General features: G+C 50.9%; 1 long non-coding RNA gene across 2 annotated transcripts; it reads left to right on the top strand.

The window, feature by feature from the left end:
• Positions 1 to 39: 39 nt before the first annotated feature.
• LOC109548629 (uncharacterized) lies at positions 40 to 14,722 on the top strand. Of its 2 annotated transcripts, XR_012328414.1 has the most exons (5): positions 40 to 1,997; positions 6,132 to 6,470; positions 7,453 to 7,885; positions 8,865 to 8,984; positions 12,210 to 14,721. It is a non-coding gene; the product is annotated as an uncharacterized lncRNA (long non-coding RNA). The 2 variants fall into 2 exon arrangements; XR_002174767.3 differs by having other exon boundaries at positions 40 to 6,470; positions 12,210 to 14,722.
• The last annotated feature ends 369 nt before the right edge of the window (positions 14,723 to 15,091 follow it).

Consider the following 15,091-nt stretch of genomic DNA (forward strand, 5'->3'; position numbering starts at 1 on the left):
GAACGCGACGTGAGAATAGGCCCGCAATCCCGCCATCCCAGGAGCCCGCGCCCCGCCCCGCCCCGCCTCGAGGGCGACGAAGGCCGCTCCCATTGGCTGAGAAGCCGCGCGCGGGCCGGGAGCGTCCGCCGAGGAGGCCAGCGGACCGTTTCCATTGGCCGTGGGGACCACCGCGTGACTTGGGGGTGGGGCTGCTCGGCTGCCGCGTGGGGCCGCTCCGGGCGTGGGGCTTGCACAGCCAGAGGTCCTGCCTGTCGCGGGGCCTTCCGGCCTTCTCTCCGCTATCGCGTGTCATCCGTGGCCCTTTCGCTCATTACTCTTACGTTCCTTCGCTCCATCCGTTCAGTGCTTGCTGGGAGGCTCCTGTGTGCCCGGCCGTGGGCGCTTATGGAGATGGAGCGCCCAGTGCAGTGGGGTGTCACTCATCAGGGCCGGCCGGACAGTGCGTGGTGGTCCGGGCCATGGCGGCAGTCACGGGCCGTGGGAACAGCGGGCAAGATCCCTGTCCCTCCTGAGTTAGGGTCCCTGAAGCCTTCTGAAGGATGTGTAGGAGGCAGCCAGCCTCAATTAAGAAAGAAGCACGGGGATATAGTAGGAGGTAAAATTGATAATTCGTGGTGATTGGCTGTGGAGAATGAGGGAGGCTCAGTGGTTCATTTTTATTCTGCAAATATTGATCTTTAGTTATATGCTGGGTGCGGGTCTGCCCTGGGACAGGATGGATGGGGCTGCCATTCACTGAGAAGAGTGAGGTAGAGGAGAAGTGAGTTGAAGAGAAGGTAATTTGGTTCTGGCCATGGTGTCACTGAGCGGTAGCCTCTGCGGCATCTGAGTGGAAAAGTCTAGCAGGCAGTTGGCCGAACATGTCTGAAGATGTAGATTTGTGAGGCATCAGCGTTTGATGGGAGTTGAAGTTTTGAGAGCAGAAGGCCTGTGAGAGATCTTAGGTGACCTGCAACCTTAGGGGTCATGGGACGAGGGGGCTGAGATACAGGTAGACAGCAGGAGTGTGATGTCTCAGAGGCACGGGCAAGGAGGGAGGGTCAGCTGTGTCAGAGCAACACCTGTGACCTTGTGCAAGCAGCTGTGGCTGGTGGAGGCAGGAGCCTGATGACAGCAGGGCAAGGAGATGGGGAAATCGAGGCAGGGAGCTAGACATCTGATTATGAAGGGGAAGAGAGACGGGGCAGTGGGTGGAGGGGGATGTGCTCAAGAGAGGCTTATTTATGTACTTTTCAGATGAGAGAGACCGGAGTACTTTCATTTGTTTAGATGCTGCTTGAAGTTTCGCGGTCCGGGGAAAGGTCGTCCATGTAGGAGGACGAGAGCAGGAAACGTGGCTCAAGGCCGCCGAGGAGCTGGAGAGACTGGATCAGGTTTCGGTCAGAGGAGTGCTGTGCTCCCCAGGGTGGGCCCCGTGGCACTAGGACAGAGAACTGTGGTCAGGGTAGAGGACCCAGCTGAGATGTGTGGCCATTGATCTGGAGGCCCCACTCTCCTAGGCTGTGTGCTTTTCTCCATCATGAGTTCTGCACAGAAAAAGGCTGTTCGACTTGTCCAGGGTTGGGGTTAGAAAGACAGTGGTGATGTTGAGGAGTTGAACAAGAGAGTAACTGAAGAGACGGAGCCCGCAGTTCAAGCAGGGTAGGGAGTGAGTGACGTAAGGCCAGAGGGGGCTGGTAGACTGGGAGAAATTGGAGAAATGAATGGATTTGAGGCCTTGCTGAGGAATGAGCGCTAATGTGATGGGAGTAACTGGATGGATGGGCCGGAAGGTTGGGAGAGTATGACACGCGGGTACAGGTGTGTGGGTTCCGGATCTCAGACGTTCTGCCCATGGGAAGCTGTGGCTGAAATGGAGTGGAGGGGAAGGTATTTGGAGATGAAGTCAAGGGACGGAGAGCCAGGATGTGGGATGGATGGGCCACAGAGGCCACCTTGGATGGTGGTGGCAGTCGGGTGGAGAGAAGGCTGTGAGCTCATTGCCAAAGTCTTCGGTAAGTAAGGGGAGTGACCAGGAGGGAGGTGGGCATGGGTTGAGGTCTGGCTTAAACCTTGGAGAGTGGAGGGGAAATGGATGTGGCCTTGGGGAGCAGGGAGGCTGGTGACCCCACCTCCTGACCCTGAGCTAGCGGACTGTGAGAAAATGAGCAGCCAGTGCTGGGGAGGGCCGTGGGGAAGCCGAGCCCTTAGGGGCAGGGGAGCTAGGTGTCATCTACTGCAGGAGGTAAGGGCTGAGGGTGTGGAGGGCTTTGTGAACCCCATAGTAGAGGGGTTTAGGCTCTGGAGAGGAGAGGGGTGTTTACTGGGGAGGAGAATCAGAGCAGGGTGGAGGGAGAGCACAGCAGGAGAGGCAGTGGAGGTTCCTTCTGGGATGGTGAACAAGGGATAAACATTGTGAGAACACAAAGTTCTGGCATCCCCAGGGCCTCTAGGGGGTAGGCTGGAGCGCTCCTGCACAGCTGTACTCAAGAGGGGGCCTGGCAAGAGCGCCCCCCCCGCCCCAAGAACGGCTTTCAGGACATGGCAGACACCTTTTAAGCTGTAGTCCATGCTGACTGTAACTGCTTGCCACGGGGAGGGAGCGTGGGGCCCCCAGGCTGGGATTTGCCCAGGGAATGGCGTTAAGTGTACAGCTGTTAAAGTGACTTCCTCCAAAAGCATCTCACTCAGCCAAGTTTGTTATCTGTAGATAAAGATTTTCAAGGCCAAGCACTTCTGGAAGGCTCTCCATCCAACAAAATCTCTGTCCAGCTGCTGTCTTATGTTTGAAATTCCTTTAGTGGGGGAACCAAAGCTTGACAAGGTCAGAGAAGTAGTAGAAGATAAATGGCCCTGGGGAGGAGGACAGGGTTAATCAGCAGATTCTCACCAAAAGCAAGTGTTGAGTGAAGAATGACTTAAAAAAAAATGTTCTGAGCAGCTTCCTTGTCCTTCTGAGTGAGAAGAGGTGATGTTTAGCACCTTTTGAAAATTATTTGTATTGTGATGAGACAAACACCACTAGCCCGACAATGGACCCTGCAGTGGTGGAAACAATTCTAGCCCGTAACCCCAGCCAAGAAGTGCTCGGGGAAGGCCTGCGCTAGACCTGCCACCTTCCTCTTGGGCAGCAACTATGCAAGGCTCTTTCCTCTCCTCTCTGCTTTTGTTTCACTCTTCTCTCTCCTTAAAATGCACTCACCCCCCTCACCCCACCCCTGCCCGCCTCCCCATTCTTAGGTGTTTTAAGTTCCAAAGGCCTGCTGCCCTGACTGCCTCTGCCTGGGGGATCATTGCTGTCTCTGAACCTCCGAGGCTTTGCCTCTGACATGTTCATTCTTTTCACTCTGAGCAGCACTGATCTGAGTACATGTCTACACCATTTTAGGTGTACGGTTCAGTGGCATTAAGTACATACACGTTGTTCTGCAACCATCACCACTGTCCACCTCCAGAACTTTTTCATCATCTCAAACTGAAATTCTGTACCCATTAAACAATAACTCCCCATCCCCCTCCCTCCTCTCCCCAGTAACCCCTATACTATTTTCTATCTCTTTTCTAGGTACCTCATATAAGTAGAATCATTCAATAATTTTCCTTTTGTGTCTGGCGTATTTCACTTAGCATAAGGTCTTCAAGGTTCATCGATAGATCATGTATCAGCATTTCTTTTTTTTAACTAAAGTATAGTTGATTAACTAAAGTAAAGTAATGTTTTGTTTCTGGTGTACATCAAAGCAATTCAGTTATTTATATTTTCTTTTTAGAATTCTTTTTTATATATTCTTTTAAGTAATATATATATTTTTCATATTCTTTTTCACCATGGTTTACTACAAGTACTGAATATAGTTCCCTGTGCTATATAGTAAGACCTTGTTTGTCTATTTTTATGTATGTTAGTTTATATCTGCTAATCTCAAACTCCTAATTTATCCTTCCTCCCCCTTTCCCCTCTAGTAATCATAAGTTTGTTTTCTACGTCTGTGAGTCTGTTTCTTTTTTGTAGATAAGTTCATTTGTATCTTTTTTTTTTTTTTAGATTCCACATATAAACAATATCATATGATATTTGTGTTTCTCTGTCTGGCTTACTTCACTTAGTATAATAACCTCTAGGTCCATCCATTTTGCTGCAAATGGCATTATTTCGTTCTTTTTTATAGCTGAGTAGTATTCTATTGTTTATATATATATATATATATAAACTTCTATATATATATAGACAATATATTCTATTGTTATATATATTTATACACACACACATCTTCTTTATCCATTTATCTGTTGATGGACATTTAGGTTGCTTCCATGTCTTGACTACTGTAAATAGTGCTACTATGAACATAGGAGTGCATGTAGATCTAATCTCTGGAGACAAGCAGACCATTGGTTGCCTGGTGCTGATGGAAATGGTTGGGAATGGGACAAGGGAATATTCTGGGTGATGAAAATATTCTGTATCTTGATTGTGGTGGTTGTTACATGGGTGTATATATTTTTCAGAAGTCATAAAGCTATACCCTTAAATTAAGTCTTATTGCATGTTATACTAAGCTCATAAAAAGTCACTTAACATCATTAGTCATTAGAGAAATACAAATCAAAACCACAATGAGAAACCACCCCACATCTAAGATAACTATAATTTAAAAAGCAGCAACAACAGAAAATAACAAGATTAGAGAGAATTAACAAGTGTTGGGGAGAATGTGGAGATACTGGAACGCTGTACCTTGCTGGTGAGAATGTAACATGATGCAGCCACTGTGGAAAAGTTTGGTGGTTCCTCAAAACGTTAAAATTACCATATGACCTGGCAATTCTACTCCTAGGTCTATACCTAAAAGAACAGCAAACAGGGATTCAAACAGATACTTGTACTGATACATAAATGTCATAGCAGCATTATTCACAACAGCGAAAAGGTAGAAACAAGCCAAGTGTTTATCAGTAGATGAATGGATAAACGAAATGTGTTATATACAGTTGACCCTTGAACAACATGGGTTTGAACTGCATGGGTCCACTTATACTTAGATTTTTTTCAATAAATACATACTACTACATGGTCTGTGGTTGTTAAATTCATGGATGTGAAACCAAGGATGCAGAAGGCTGACTGTAAACTTTACACAGATTTTTGGCATGGAGGGTCAGTGCTTCTCACCCCTGTATTGTTCAAAGGTCAACTGTACTTACAATGGAATATCATTCAGCCGTAAAAAGTAATGAAGTTACGATACATGCTGTAACATGCATAAGCTTTAAAAACATGCTCAGTGGGGCTTCCCAGGTGGCGCAGTGGTTGAAAGTCCGCCTGCCGATGCAGGGGACACGGGTTCGTGCCCCGGTCTGGGAAGATCCCACATGCCGCGGAGCGGCTGGGCCCGTGAGCCATGGCTGCTGAGCCTGCGCGTCTGGAGCCTGTGCTCCGCAACGGGAGAGGCCACAACAGTGAGAGGCCCGCGTACCGCAAAAAACAAAAAAAAAAAAAACGAACAAAAAACCAAACATGCTCAATGAAAGAAGTTGGATACAAAAGGACAAATATCTAGGAAAGGAGAATGCTTAGAGACAGAAAGATTAGTGGTTGCAAGGGGCTAGGAGGAGGGAACTGGAGTGATTGCATAATGGGTACAGAGTTTTGTTTGGCGTGATGACAAAGTTTTGGAAATAGTGATGGTTGCAGAACATTGTGAATGTAATTAATGCCCCTGAAATATACACTTAAAATGGTTAAAATGACCAATTTTCAAAGAACTAAAAAGAAACAATTTTTAATTTCAGCAAAAGTTGAAAGCAAAAAAACATTAAGATTTTAATTTTGTAAAAGTAATGGTTCTCAGAGATATAATTTGATACTTTTATCTCTACCTGCCTACCCTACATTTTCACTGTGACGTCTAAGAGATGCCTCCACCTCAGCTATGTCCAAAGCCATGACTTTCTGCTTCCACTCTGTTCCTCCAGATTCCTTCCCCCATAGTTGACCCCTCCTCTGTTTCTCAGGCCCAAACAATGGCATCATTCTTGGCTCCTTCCTTTTTCACAAACTCCAGATGTGAATTGAAGAAAAATAAAGCTGATTCTATCTTTGAAATATATCTAGACCTACTCATATATGAGCACTTGCTTTATTACAGGATTACTACTGGTGAACAGCGAAGTAGATTTTCAGTAAATGGTGCTTCATCAGCTGACAATCTAGATGGAATGAAATCAAACAAAAATCAATTCCAAGTGAATTGTGGATCTAAATGTGAAAGGCAAGATAAACTGGAAGATGACACAGTAGAATATCTTCATGATCTCAGGGTGTGCAAAAATCTGAGGGCAGGAGACTTTGGTCTGCTGTGTTGTATCTCCAATGTAGACGCCCAATATTTACAGAATGAAAATAAAAGAAACTTCAACGTTCTCTTGAGCGATATACACACATACAAGTACTTGGATCATTGTGAAGACACACAATGTTCTTAAAGGTAAGATTTAATGTCATATAAATGTCACTTCTCATTAGTCTATCATCTAATGAAATCCTAATTAAAAACCCATTCAGGGAATTCCCTGCGGTCCAGTGGTTAGGACTCCGTGCTTCCACTGAGCAATGAGGTGTGATAAGGCCTACCAGGAGGTAAACAATATTTTAAAGCCACAATTATTACCATTTTGTTGAATCTAGGACACGATGTATTATAAGGTGCATCACTGGTTCGTGTGCCGCTAAGAAAAACACTGCCAACTAGCCTATGACTTCTTAGATGCCTCCTGATTCAAAGATCTCACAGGTGTGAATGGCACTGACGCATGGATTCTCAGACAGGTTAACAAAAAAAAAATTAAAATGCCAGAATAGACCCCAAAACCTACGTGATTAGTAGAAGATTAATACTGCAGATAGCTGGGAAAAGAGGGACCTTTCATCGACTGGTATTGAGAAAATTAGGTGGTCATCTAGGAAAAAAGCCTCCTATCTCACACCTGATACACACACACACACACCAGCTGGACCAAAGATGCGAAACCAAAAAACAGTTGTAGAAGAACTTGAGGGATAATAATTTTTATATTATCAGAATAGGGAATACCTTTCTAAATATGTCATGAATTGAGAAGCCACACAGAAAGACTGATAATCTGACTTCTTAAAAGCAAAACCCAGAGGCAAGGCCGACACTGCCCCACAATCTAAGTGAAAATACAAAAGGTAAGCTGGGAAGTAGCCTGGCTGCTCCTCCCACAGAGGGCTTGACCCACCCCATCGTATTTCCAGGGTCCTCATTCTCCCCAGACCCCCAGTCACATGGCTGCTGCCAGTGCCAGTCAATATGGGACCTCAGCCATCACCTAAAATTCGAGGGTTATTTTATACAAACATAGTGGGTTGAATGGTGGCCCCAAAAGATGTGTCCCCTAGAATGTACAAAGGGACATTTTCTTTTTTTTTTTTCTTTTTCTTTGCAGTACACGGGCCTCTCACTGTTGTGGCCTCTCCCGTTGCGGAGCACAGGCTCCGGATGCGCAGGCTCAGCGGCCATGGCTCACGGGCCCAGGCACTCCGCGGCACGTGGGATCTTCCCTGACTGGGGCACGAACCCGTGTCCCCTGCATCGGCAGGCGGACTCTCAACCACTGCGCCACCAGGGAAGCCCAGGGACATCTTCTGAAAGAAGGGTCTTTGTGGAATGAGTGAAGGATCTGAGATGAAGTCATCCTGGATGAGGATGGAGGAAAGTGCTTGGAGCCATGCCAGTGACAGCATGCATGCCGAGTTGCAGGCCACATGGGATGGTCGGGTGGTCCTGGTCTGGGTGCTCTTCTGGAAGTTTCCATTTACCTACCTGAGCTACCCCTCCGCTCCTGGACCCCACTGCCTGGGGAGAACTTACAACAGCAGGTACAGGTAACACATCCTCTTTAACGGGTGGCAGCCCGGCAACTCCTGCAAAAGGTCCGGCAGAGGCCCATTCAGACTGGGCCAGCCACACGGCATGGCCCCTCACTCCCAACCACCAGCCCAGCCCCGCAGCTGCTGACAGGGCAGGGAGCGTGGCCTGAGGAGCAACTGCAAGCGCTCTTGCTGCCTGGGAGGGTGTTTCCAGACCTTGATCCAGGCACACCTGGGAAGGGCTGGCTGGCTGACTCAGGCTGCCCAGATCGGCCAATCCTTGCCCATCAGGGGCTCACAGTTGCAGAAAATGGGCCTTGCTGCACCAGCCAGGTCCAAGGAACAGGTGTGAGGTCCTGAGGGTCAGGATGGACATGGGGCTGTGACTTCGGCTTGTTTTCTAATCCTTTTAACTGACCCATGAGTGGGAGGCAACTGCAAGAAGACCCTCTCCTCACAAGAGGGATCTAGGTGTCAGGGAGAGGAGGGCTGGTGGGCGGAGACAGAGGCCTGGTGCCTGGGTGCAGTGGAAGCCTCTGGAAGAGCCAGTGGAAGGAGGCTGCACAGAGTGAAGCCCAGGGTCGCAGACATGTCCAGGAGCTGCTGTGTGTTAGTTCAGGCCCTTCTCTGAGCTGCTCAGGGTCAGCTCTGACGGACAGGTGGGGCTGGGGTGCTTTGCTTCGAGGGCTATGGGCGCAGTTCCTGTGTGCCCAGCCCTGCGGGGGTGCCTGCCCAGGTGGGCCCTGTGGGCTGCTGGGTGCCTGCCCAGGTGAGCTCCATATCCTGGGAGGTGCCTGCACAGGTGGGCCCTGTGCCCTGGGAGGGGGCTGCCCAGGTGAATCCCATGCTCTTGAATGTGCCTGCCCACGTGAGCCCCGCGGGCTGCTGGGTACTTGCCCAGGTGAGCTCCATATCCTGGGAGGTGCCTGCCGGAGAGAGCCTCCTGTGCCCTGGGAGGGGCGTGTGAGCTAGCGTCCTCTCTTTGCAGCCGGCACGGAGTTGCTTGGCGACTCCCCCGTGGACACCATGGACACTGCTGGGATGAGATGAGAACCAGGAGAGGCTGCTGGTGTCTGAACCTCTGCCCGGGCCCATCTAGAGCAACGAGGTCAGTAGGTGGGTGCTGGCTGCTGTGCTGCGTGAGGGAGGCCCCATGGGTACCTCTTGTTTCTTCCACCTGACACCACGGAGGCACCCCCCCGCCTGGGACAGAGGGTACAGCCTGCCCCAGGCAGGTGGGAATTCCTGGTGACCCTGTCGGGGACACCAGAGGGACGGAACAGGCAGGAGGGGAGTGGGCGCCCACGCAGAGCCATGGGGCTCGGGGCCCAGGGGGCCTTTCTGGGTCTGCGTTGGGAGTGGACGAGCAGTGGTGAGTGTGACCCAAGAAAGCTGCCCTGGTGACATGAGACTGACCCCGCTCAGGGAGACAAGCCTCCCAGGTGACTCCCAAAACAGGATTGGAAGACAAATCCTGTTAAAAGAAAGTTTTGTAACATGAATCCTGCTGAAGGAGAGGTTTTGCAAAGCTGATCCCCTAAGAGGAGGCTCCGTGAGCTCTTCCCCTCAGGGGGGGATGTGGAGCCTGCCGGGAACAGGCAGTCCCCCTGGGCGGGCGGCGGGTGCAGAGCCCACTCTGTGGCCCCATGTCTATGCTTCTGGGCGGGTAACTTGGCTTCTCGGAGCCTCAGCTTCTCAGTCTGTTCAAAAGGTGATGGCAGCATGGATTGACTAGTAAGTTGCCCAGAACAGAGTAGAAAGGGGTCTTGTGGAAATTGCACAGAACATCGACTTTAGGGGAATCGCAGGTCCCGTTTCTCACAGGTCTGTCTTCAGGATCAGGAGAGCGGATCTAAGCAGATTTGCAGTAGAGCCTGGGGACGGGCTCGGTTTGGTGGGTCCTCCTGTCTCCTGAATCATGGACGGGGAAGCTTCAGCGGGCAGTGGCAGGTTCATCCCACCTCTGGAAGTGTCTGGACTCCAAGGCCCAGCAGCCCCTGAGCCCTGCGTCTGGGCCCCTCGGAGGCAGGTGGGACAGGCTGGCCTCCTTCCTTCCCAGGACATGTGAGGTGCAGGCTGTCGTCAGGGAGAAGCAGGGATGGAGGGGTATCCTGTGTGGGAAGAGGACATGGGGCAGCTTGTGTACGTGGATGTCCACACCAGGAATGTGGGTCAGTGCAGGGGGACTCGGACACCAGGAGGTGCAGCTGGTGGGCCTGAGTAAGCAGGGCTGGGGGTCCCGTGGAGGCGGTGGGTCGAGCTTCACCCGTGCTGGGCCTTGGACTCCCCGGCCTTCCTTGTCCTGGTCACTGGGGAGGAGGGGCTGAGCGGTGCTGGTGGAGTGACCACCAGGCCTTGCCAGTGTTGGCGCCTCCGGCTGTTGTCAGGGAGCCTGTGGGGTGTGGGTTCTGCCGTGCCCGCCAGGGAGGAGGTCTGGAGGGCTCCGGCAGGAGGCACTGGTGTGGCCAGCACCCGTGCAGAAGCTTCCAAGCCAGTGTCCAGAGAGAACCCCTGCCTGTGGATTTCAAGTCCACATACACAGATCAGCTTCTAGTGGGCTCGGATTATTTTCTAGACACAAAGTCCTAACACCCTGTGTGTCCACAGCACATGGAAAGGCACATCTGATGTGGTTCCAGGTGCTGCCTCTGGACCCCCTCCTGCCTGGACGCCGCGCAGCCAGTGTCACCATGTCGTGACTGTGTGTCAGGCGGGGGGCAGGGGGGAGAGCAAATGGTCCAGGCCCACGAGGGGCCGTGCCATCCACGGAGCCAGTGCTGTGGCTGTAGGTGTGCCCTCCGCTCACCCCACTGGCAGAGGCTACTATCCCCTTACAGATGGGGAGGCAGTCGGTGTGGCACCTGAGGTCGGGGCCTGTGGCTGGCAGGTGGTGGCGGTCAGCAGGGGGTACGCACGAGGTCAGGGAAGGCTCTCAGTGTGTTTACAGAGAAGATGCGAACGTGGGTGCAGGTGCAGAGCTGCCTGCAGATACTGCTGTGAACGCCCCTGAATTCTTTCCTGAGAATATTGGCGGAGGGGCATTCAGACAACAGGGCAAACAGCTTGTTCTGGTGGCTGTTGTTGGGGAAGCGGGGCATAGACAGGGGCTCAGCCCGCAAAACCCTAGAACCGCCCCCAGAATGGCAGGAAGTGGTTCTTCCACCTACTAGACGTGGAGGGAAGGAGTGAGGTCTGCGGGGCTACCTTCACTTTCGGGGACTTGCTGGGAGGCTCGTATGCTCAAGGCTAAGATGGGTCACAGCACACAGTAGGGGTGCATGGCGGGATCCCTGTGCTGGCTTCCTCATGCCCCCTCCTTCACTCGAGGGTCTTGAGAGTATCTCTTCCCCCAGTGAGGAAGGGTAAAACCATGACATTTTCCCCCAGGGAAGCTCATTAGGGACTTGGCCCCCAGCTGGGGCTGGTCACCTGGCATCGTCTGCCCTCAGCCTCCAAAATGCCATTGCCCAGAAGGAGAACCAGTGTTCAGCATGAAACACATGGTTTGTGCAAACGGCGTAGGTGCAGGGGCCGCCCCTAACGGGAGGGAGGTTTAGATAAAAGCAGGGAGCCGTTCCCCAGCTGTGGTAGCTTCCTGGGGCGGCCATGACAAATGACCAGAAATGGAGCCTCAGAACAGCAAAAACCGATCCTCTCTGTTCTGGAGACCAGAAGTCTGAGATCAAGGCGGCTCAGGGCTGAGCTCCCTCCCGAGGCCCCAGGGGAGGAGGCTTCCTGGCTTTCCAGCCTTTGGAGGTTCCAGGCGTCCCTGGGCTCGTGGCCACATCCGTCTCCATCTTCACGAGGCTTGTCCTGTGTCTGTCCTCTTCTGTCTCTTCTAAGGACACCTGTCACTGGATTCAGGGCCGCGCTCATCCGGGATAAACTCATCTCCAGATCCGTAAATAGCGTCTTTAGATCCTATTTCCAAACAAGGTCCCATTCCCAGGTTCTGGGGGACCAGGATGTGGACATAACTTTTGGAGGGGGCCCATTCAACCCATACCGCAGCCCAATTCCCAGACGCTGACCCAGGGCCATCCATGCCTACTGACCTTCCTCAGGACAGCAGTCAGGTTAGCGATGTTCTGTCTTTCTGCACAGAGGCATCTTTTGTTTCATGCACTTGATGGGGGGAAATGCTGCTGGCTGACCTCCCAGTCTTTCCAGGGACCATGCCGAGCTATCCTCCCTGGGAGTGTGGGAGCACGGCCAGGGCACCCTGTATATGCTCTGTGCTTACTGCTCAGTGGTCATACACCTGCTTGGGGCTGGGCACCCTCAATAGGCTAGACTGGCCCCTGGACCACTGCACTTTCTACCACATCAATAGGTGCACTATGTGCGGGCCTACGACCATGATGTGTGGACAGGCACTCATGCCTGCCGCATGGCCTCCAGCCCACCATGGACCCTCCAGTCCTGCTGTGGACACCACCATCTAGTCATGGACTCCTGCTCCTGCTGTGGACACCCCCATTCCATTAACCCCCAAGAGACCTGCTGAATAGGGGTGAGAACTCCACTGAGAAGAAGAGACCAGGGATGTGCATGTGCCTTTGAGGAAATCATTGCTCAGAAGACTGCAGCATCTATCAGCAGTCTTCTCCGTGATCTCTTGACCTTTGCTCTTCCTCTTTTCATCTGGTATCTTGCCAGATCGTTCATGGAGAAATTAGGTCCTATCTGGCAAGAGCAGAATCGTCTTCCCAACACATGAGAAAAGAACAGGCATGGGCCCGCACCCATCTTATCCTTCCCTGCCTAACCGGCCCCATCAGGTCAGGAAGATGTGTCCCTCCTCCTGTCAGAAGCCAAATCCCAGATAAAGAACTTAGATGTAAAGGAAACCAGAATATTGTTTTGAGCTATGGACACTTTAAAAAAAAACCAACAACAGCAAAAACAAATGATCAAATTTCCCAAAATATGGATGTTACAGAAAAACCCGAACGAACTTTTGGGCCAACCCAATAGGTGCAAAGAAGGGCGCGGGGACCTTTCTGCTCTTTCTTCCCCAAAGCAGGAGAGAACATATCCTGCCCCCCCACCCCCACTCCTGCCGCCATGGAAGACGTCCTCCCTCTGCTGGAAGGAGAGCGACATTGTTACCGTCAAGGGAAGAAAGTGGAGAATGAGAGAATTCTGTACAAATGGAGTTTGTTAAACGTAATTCTCATACTCCTTCACTTCCCCACACAGTGTACTTCCTTTTCCACAATCGCCTCTCTTTGTTCAACACAACAGAAAAGCATTTAGGTTTTGCCACTTCTCTGGGTCTTTCTTCGTTTCTGTAGTGGGGCACCCTGTGTCTTGTAAATCTTATGGGAAATAAATGTGTATGCTTCTCGCCTGTGAATCTGTCTCCATTTAGTTCTCAGGACCAGCTGTCAACTCTAAGAGGGTGGAGGTATGGTTTTGTCTCGGTGACATTTTTCTTGTCAGCATCTTTGAATTCTACCTCCTTCCTTGGCTTGATTCTTCAGTATGCTGACATGCTCTCAGCTACCATCTTCAGAAACTGTGAGAATTAAACACATTCTTTTTTTTAATTTTATTTTTTAAATTTATTATTTATTTTTGGCTGTGTTGGGTCTTTGCTGCTGCGCGCGGGCTTTTCTCTAGTTGCGGCGAGCGGGGGCTACTCTTCGTTGCGGTGCGCGGGCCTCTCACTGCGGTGGCTTCTCTTGTTGCGGAGCACGGGCTGTAGGCGTGTGGGCCTCAGTAGTTGTGGCACACGGGCTCAGCAGCTGTGGCTCACAGGCTCTAGAGCACAGGCTCAGTAGTTGTGGCGCACGGGCTTAGTTGCTCTGCAGCATGTGGGATCTTCCCGGACCAGGGCTCGAACCCATGTCCCCTGCGTTGGCAGGCAGATTCGCAACCACTGCGCCACCAGGGAAGCCCATGAAACATATTCTTACCCTATGATCCAGCCCTCAGAATTTTTGGTATCAGTGGACCCAAATGAGTCGATTGCTTTCATCTACTCAGAAACCTGCACCAGGATGTTTAGGGCAGCTTTATTCAGAACTGCCAGAACTTGGAAGCAACCAAGATGTCCTTTAGGAGGTGAATGGACACATAGACTGGGCTACATCCATGCAACAGAATGTTCTTCAGCACTGAAAAGACAAGAGAGAGATATGGAGCCATGGAGAGACAGATGGGGCACCTGAAATGCATATTACTCACTGAAAGAAGCCAATCTGGAAAGCTGGCATACCTTAGGGTACCAACTACATATGATATTTGGGAAAAGGCAAACCATGGAAAGGGTGAGAAGACCATTGCAGCGCCAGGGGTTTGTGGCGGGGTTGAGGGGTGAGGGCGGATAAATAGGTCGAGCACAGAGGCTTTTTAAGGCGGTGAAGCTATTCAGTGCGATACATTCATTCATGGTGAAATACATTTGTCAAAACCCATAGAATGTACCACACCAGGAGTGAATCCTAATATAAACTCTGGACCCCGGTGAAGGTGTCCATGTAGATTCATTGATAGTGACTGACACACACAATGTCGTCGGATAGTCAGGGAGCGGGGGGCTCTGAGCACCTGTGGGGATGGGGACGGGGAGCAGCAACAGCAGAGCAGGGTATATGTGGGACCTCTCTGTACTCTGCCCAATTCTGCCATGAACTCAAAACTTCTTTAAAAAAATAAAGTCTATTTAAACAAAGAAACAAACATTCGAGTAGTATCAGAAGGCTGGTCGTCTTCAGTCCTCAATTTTTTTTTTTTTTTTTTTTGGTACACGGGCCTCTCACTGTTGTGGCCTCTCCCGTTGTGGAGCACAGGCTCCAGACGCTTAGGCTCAGCAGCCATGGCTCACGGGCCCAGCCGCTCCGCGGCATGTGGGATCCTCCCGGACCGGGGCACGAACCCGCGTCCCCTGCATCGGCAGGCGGACTCTCAACCACTGAGCCACCAGGGAAACCCAGTCTTCAATTTGTCTGGGCCACTTGAGAGTGGAACTTCAGCAGACATTGTCCTTTCAACCCGCATCATTTCAGAGTTTCATCTGACATCTGCTTTTTATCTCACTACAATCTTTTTTAAGATAATATGTCTTCTTTTTTTTTAAATTGACGTATAATTGATGGGCAATATTATATTAGTTTTCTGGTATAACACATAGTGATTTGATAGTTTTATACGTCACAAAATGATCACCAAGATAAGTCCAGTTACATGTCACCATACAATGTTGTTACA

The sequence above is a fragment of the Tursiops truncatus genome, chromosome 20 (assembly GCF_011762595.2).
Source record: "Tursiops truncatus isolate mTurTru1 chromosome 20, mTurTru1.mat.Y, whole genome shotgun sequence".
NCBI lineage: Eukaryota > Metazoa > Chordata > Mammalia > Artiodactyla > Delphinidae > Tursiops > Tursiops truncatus.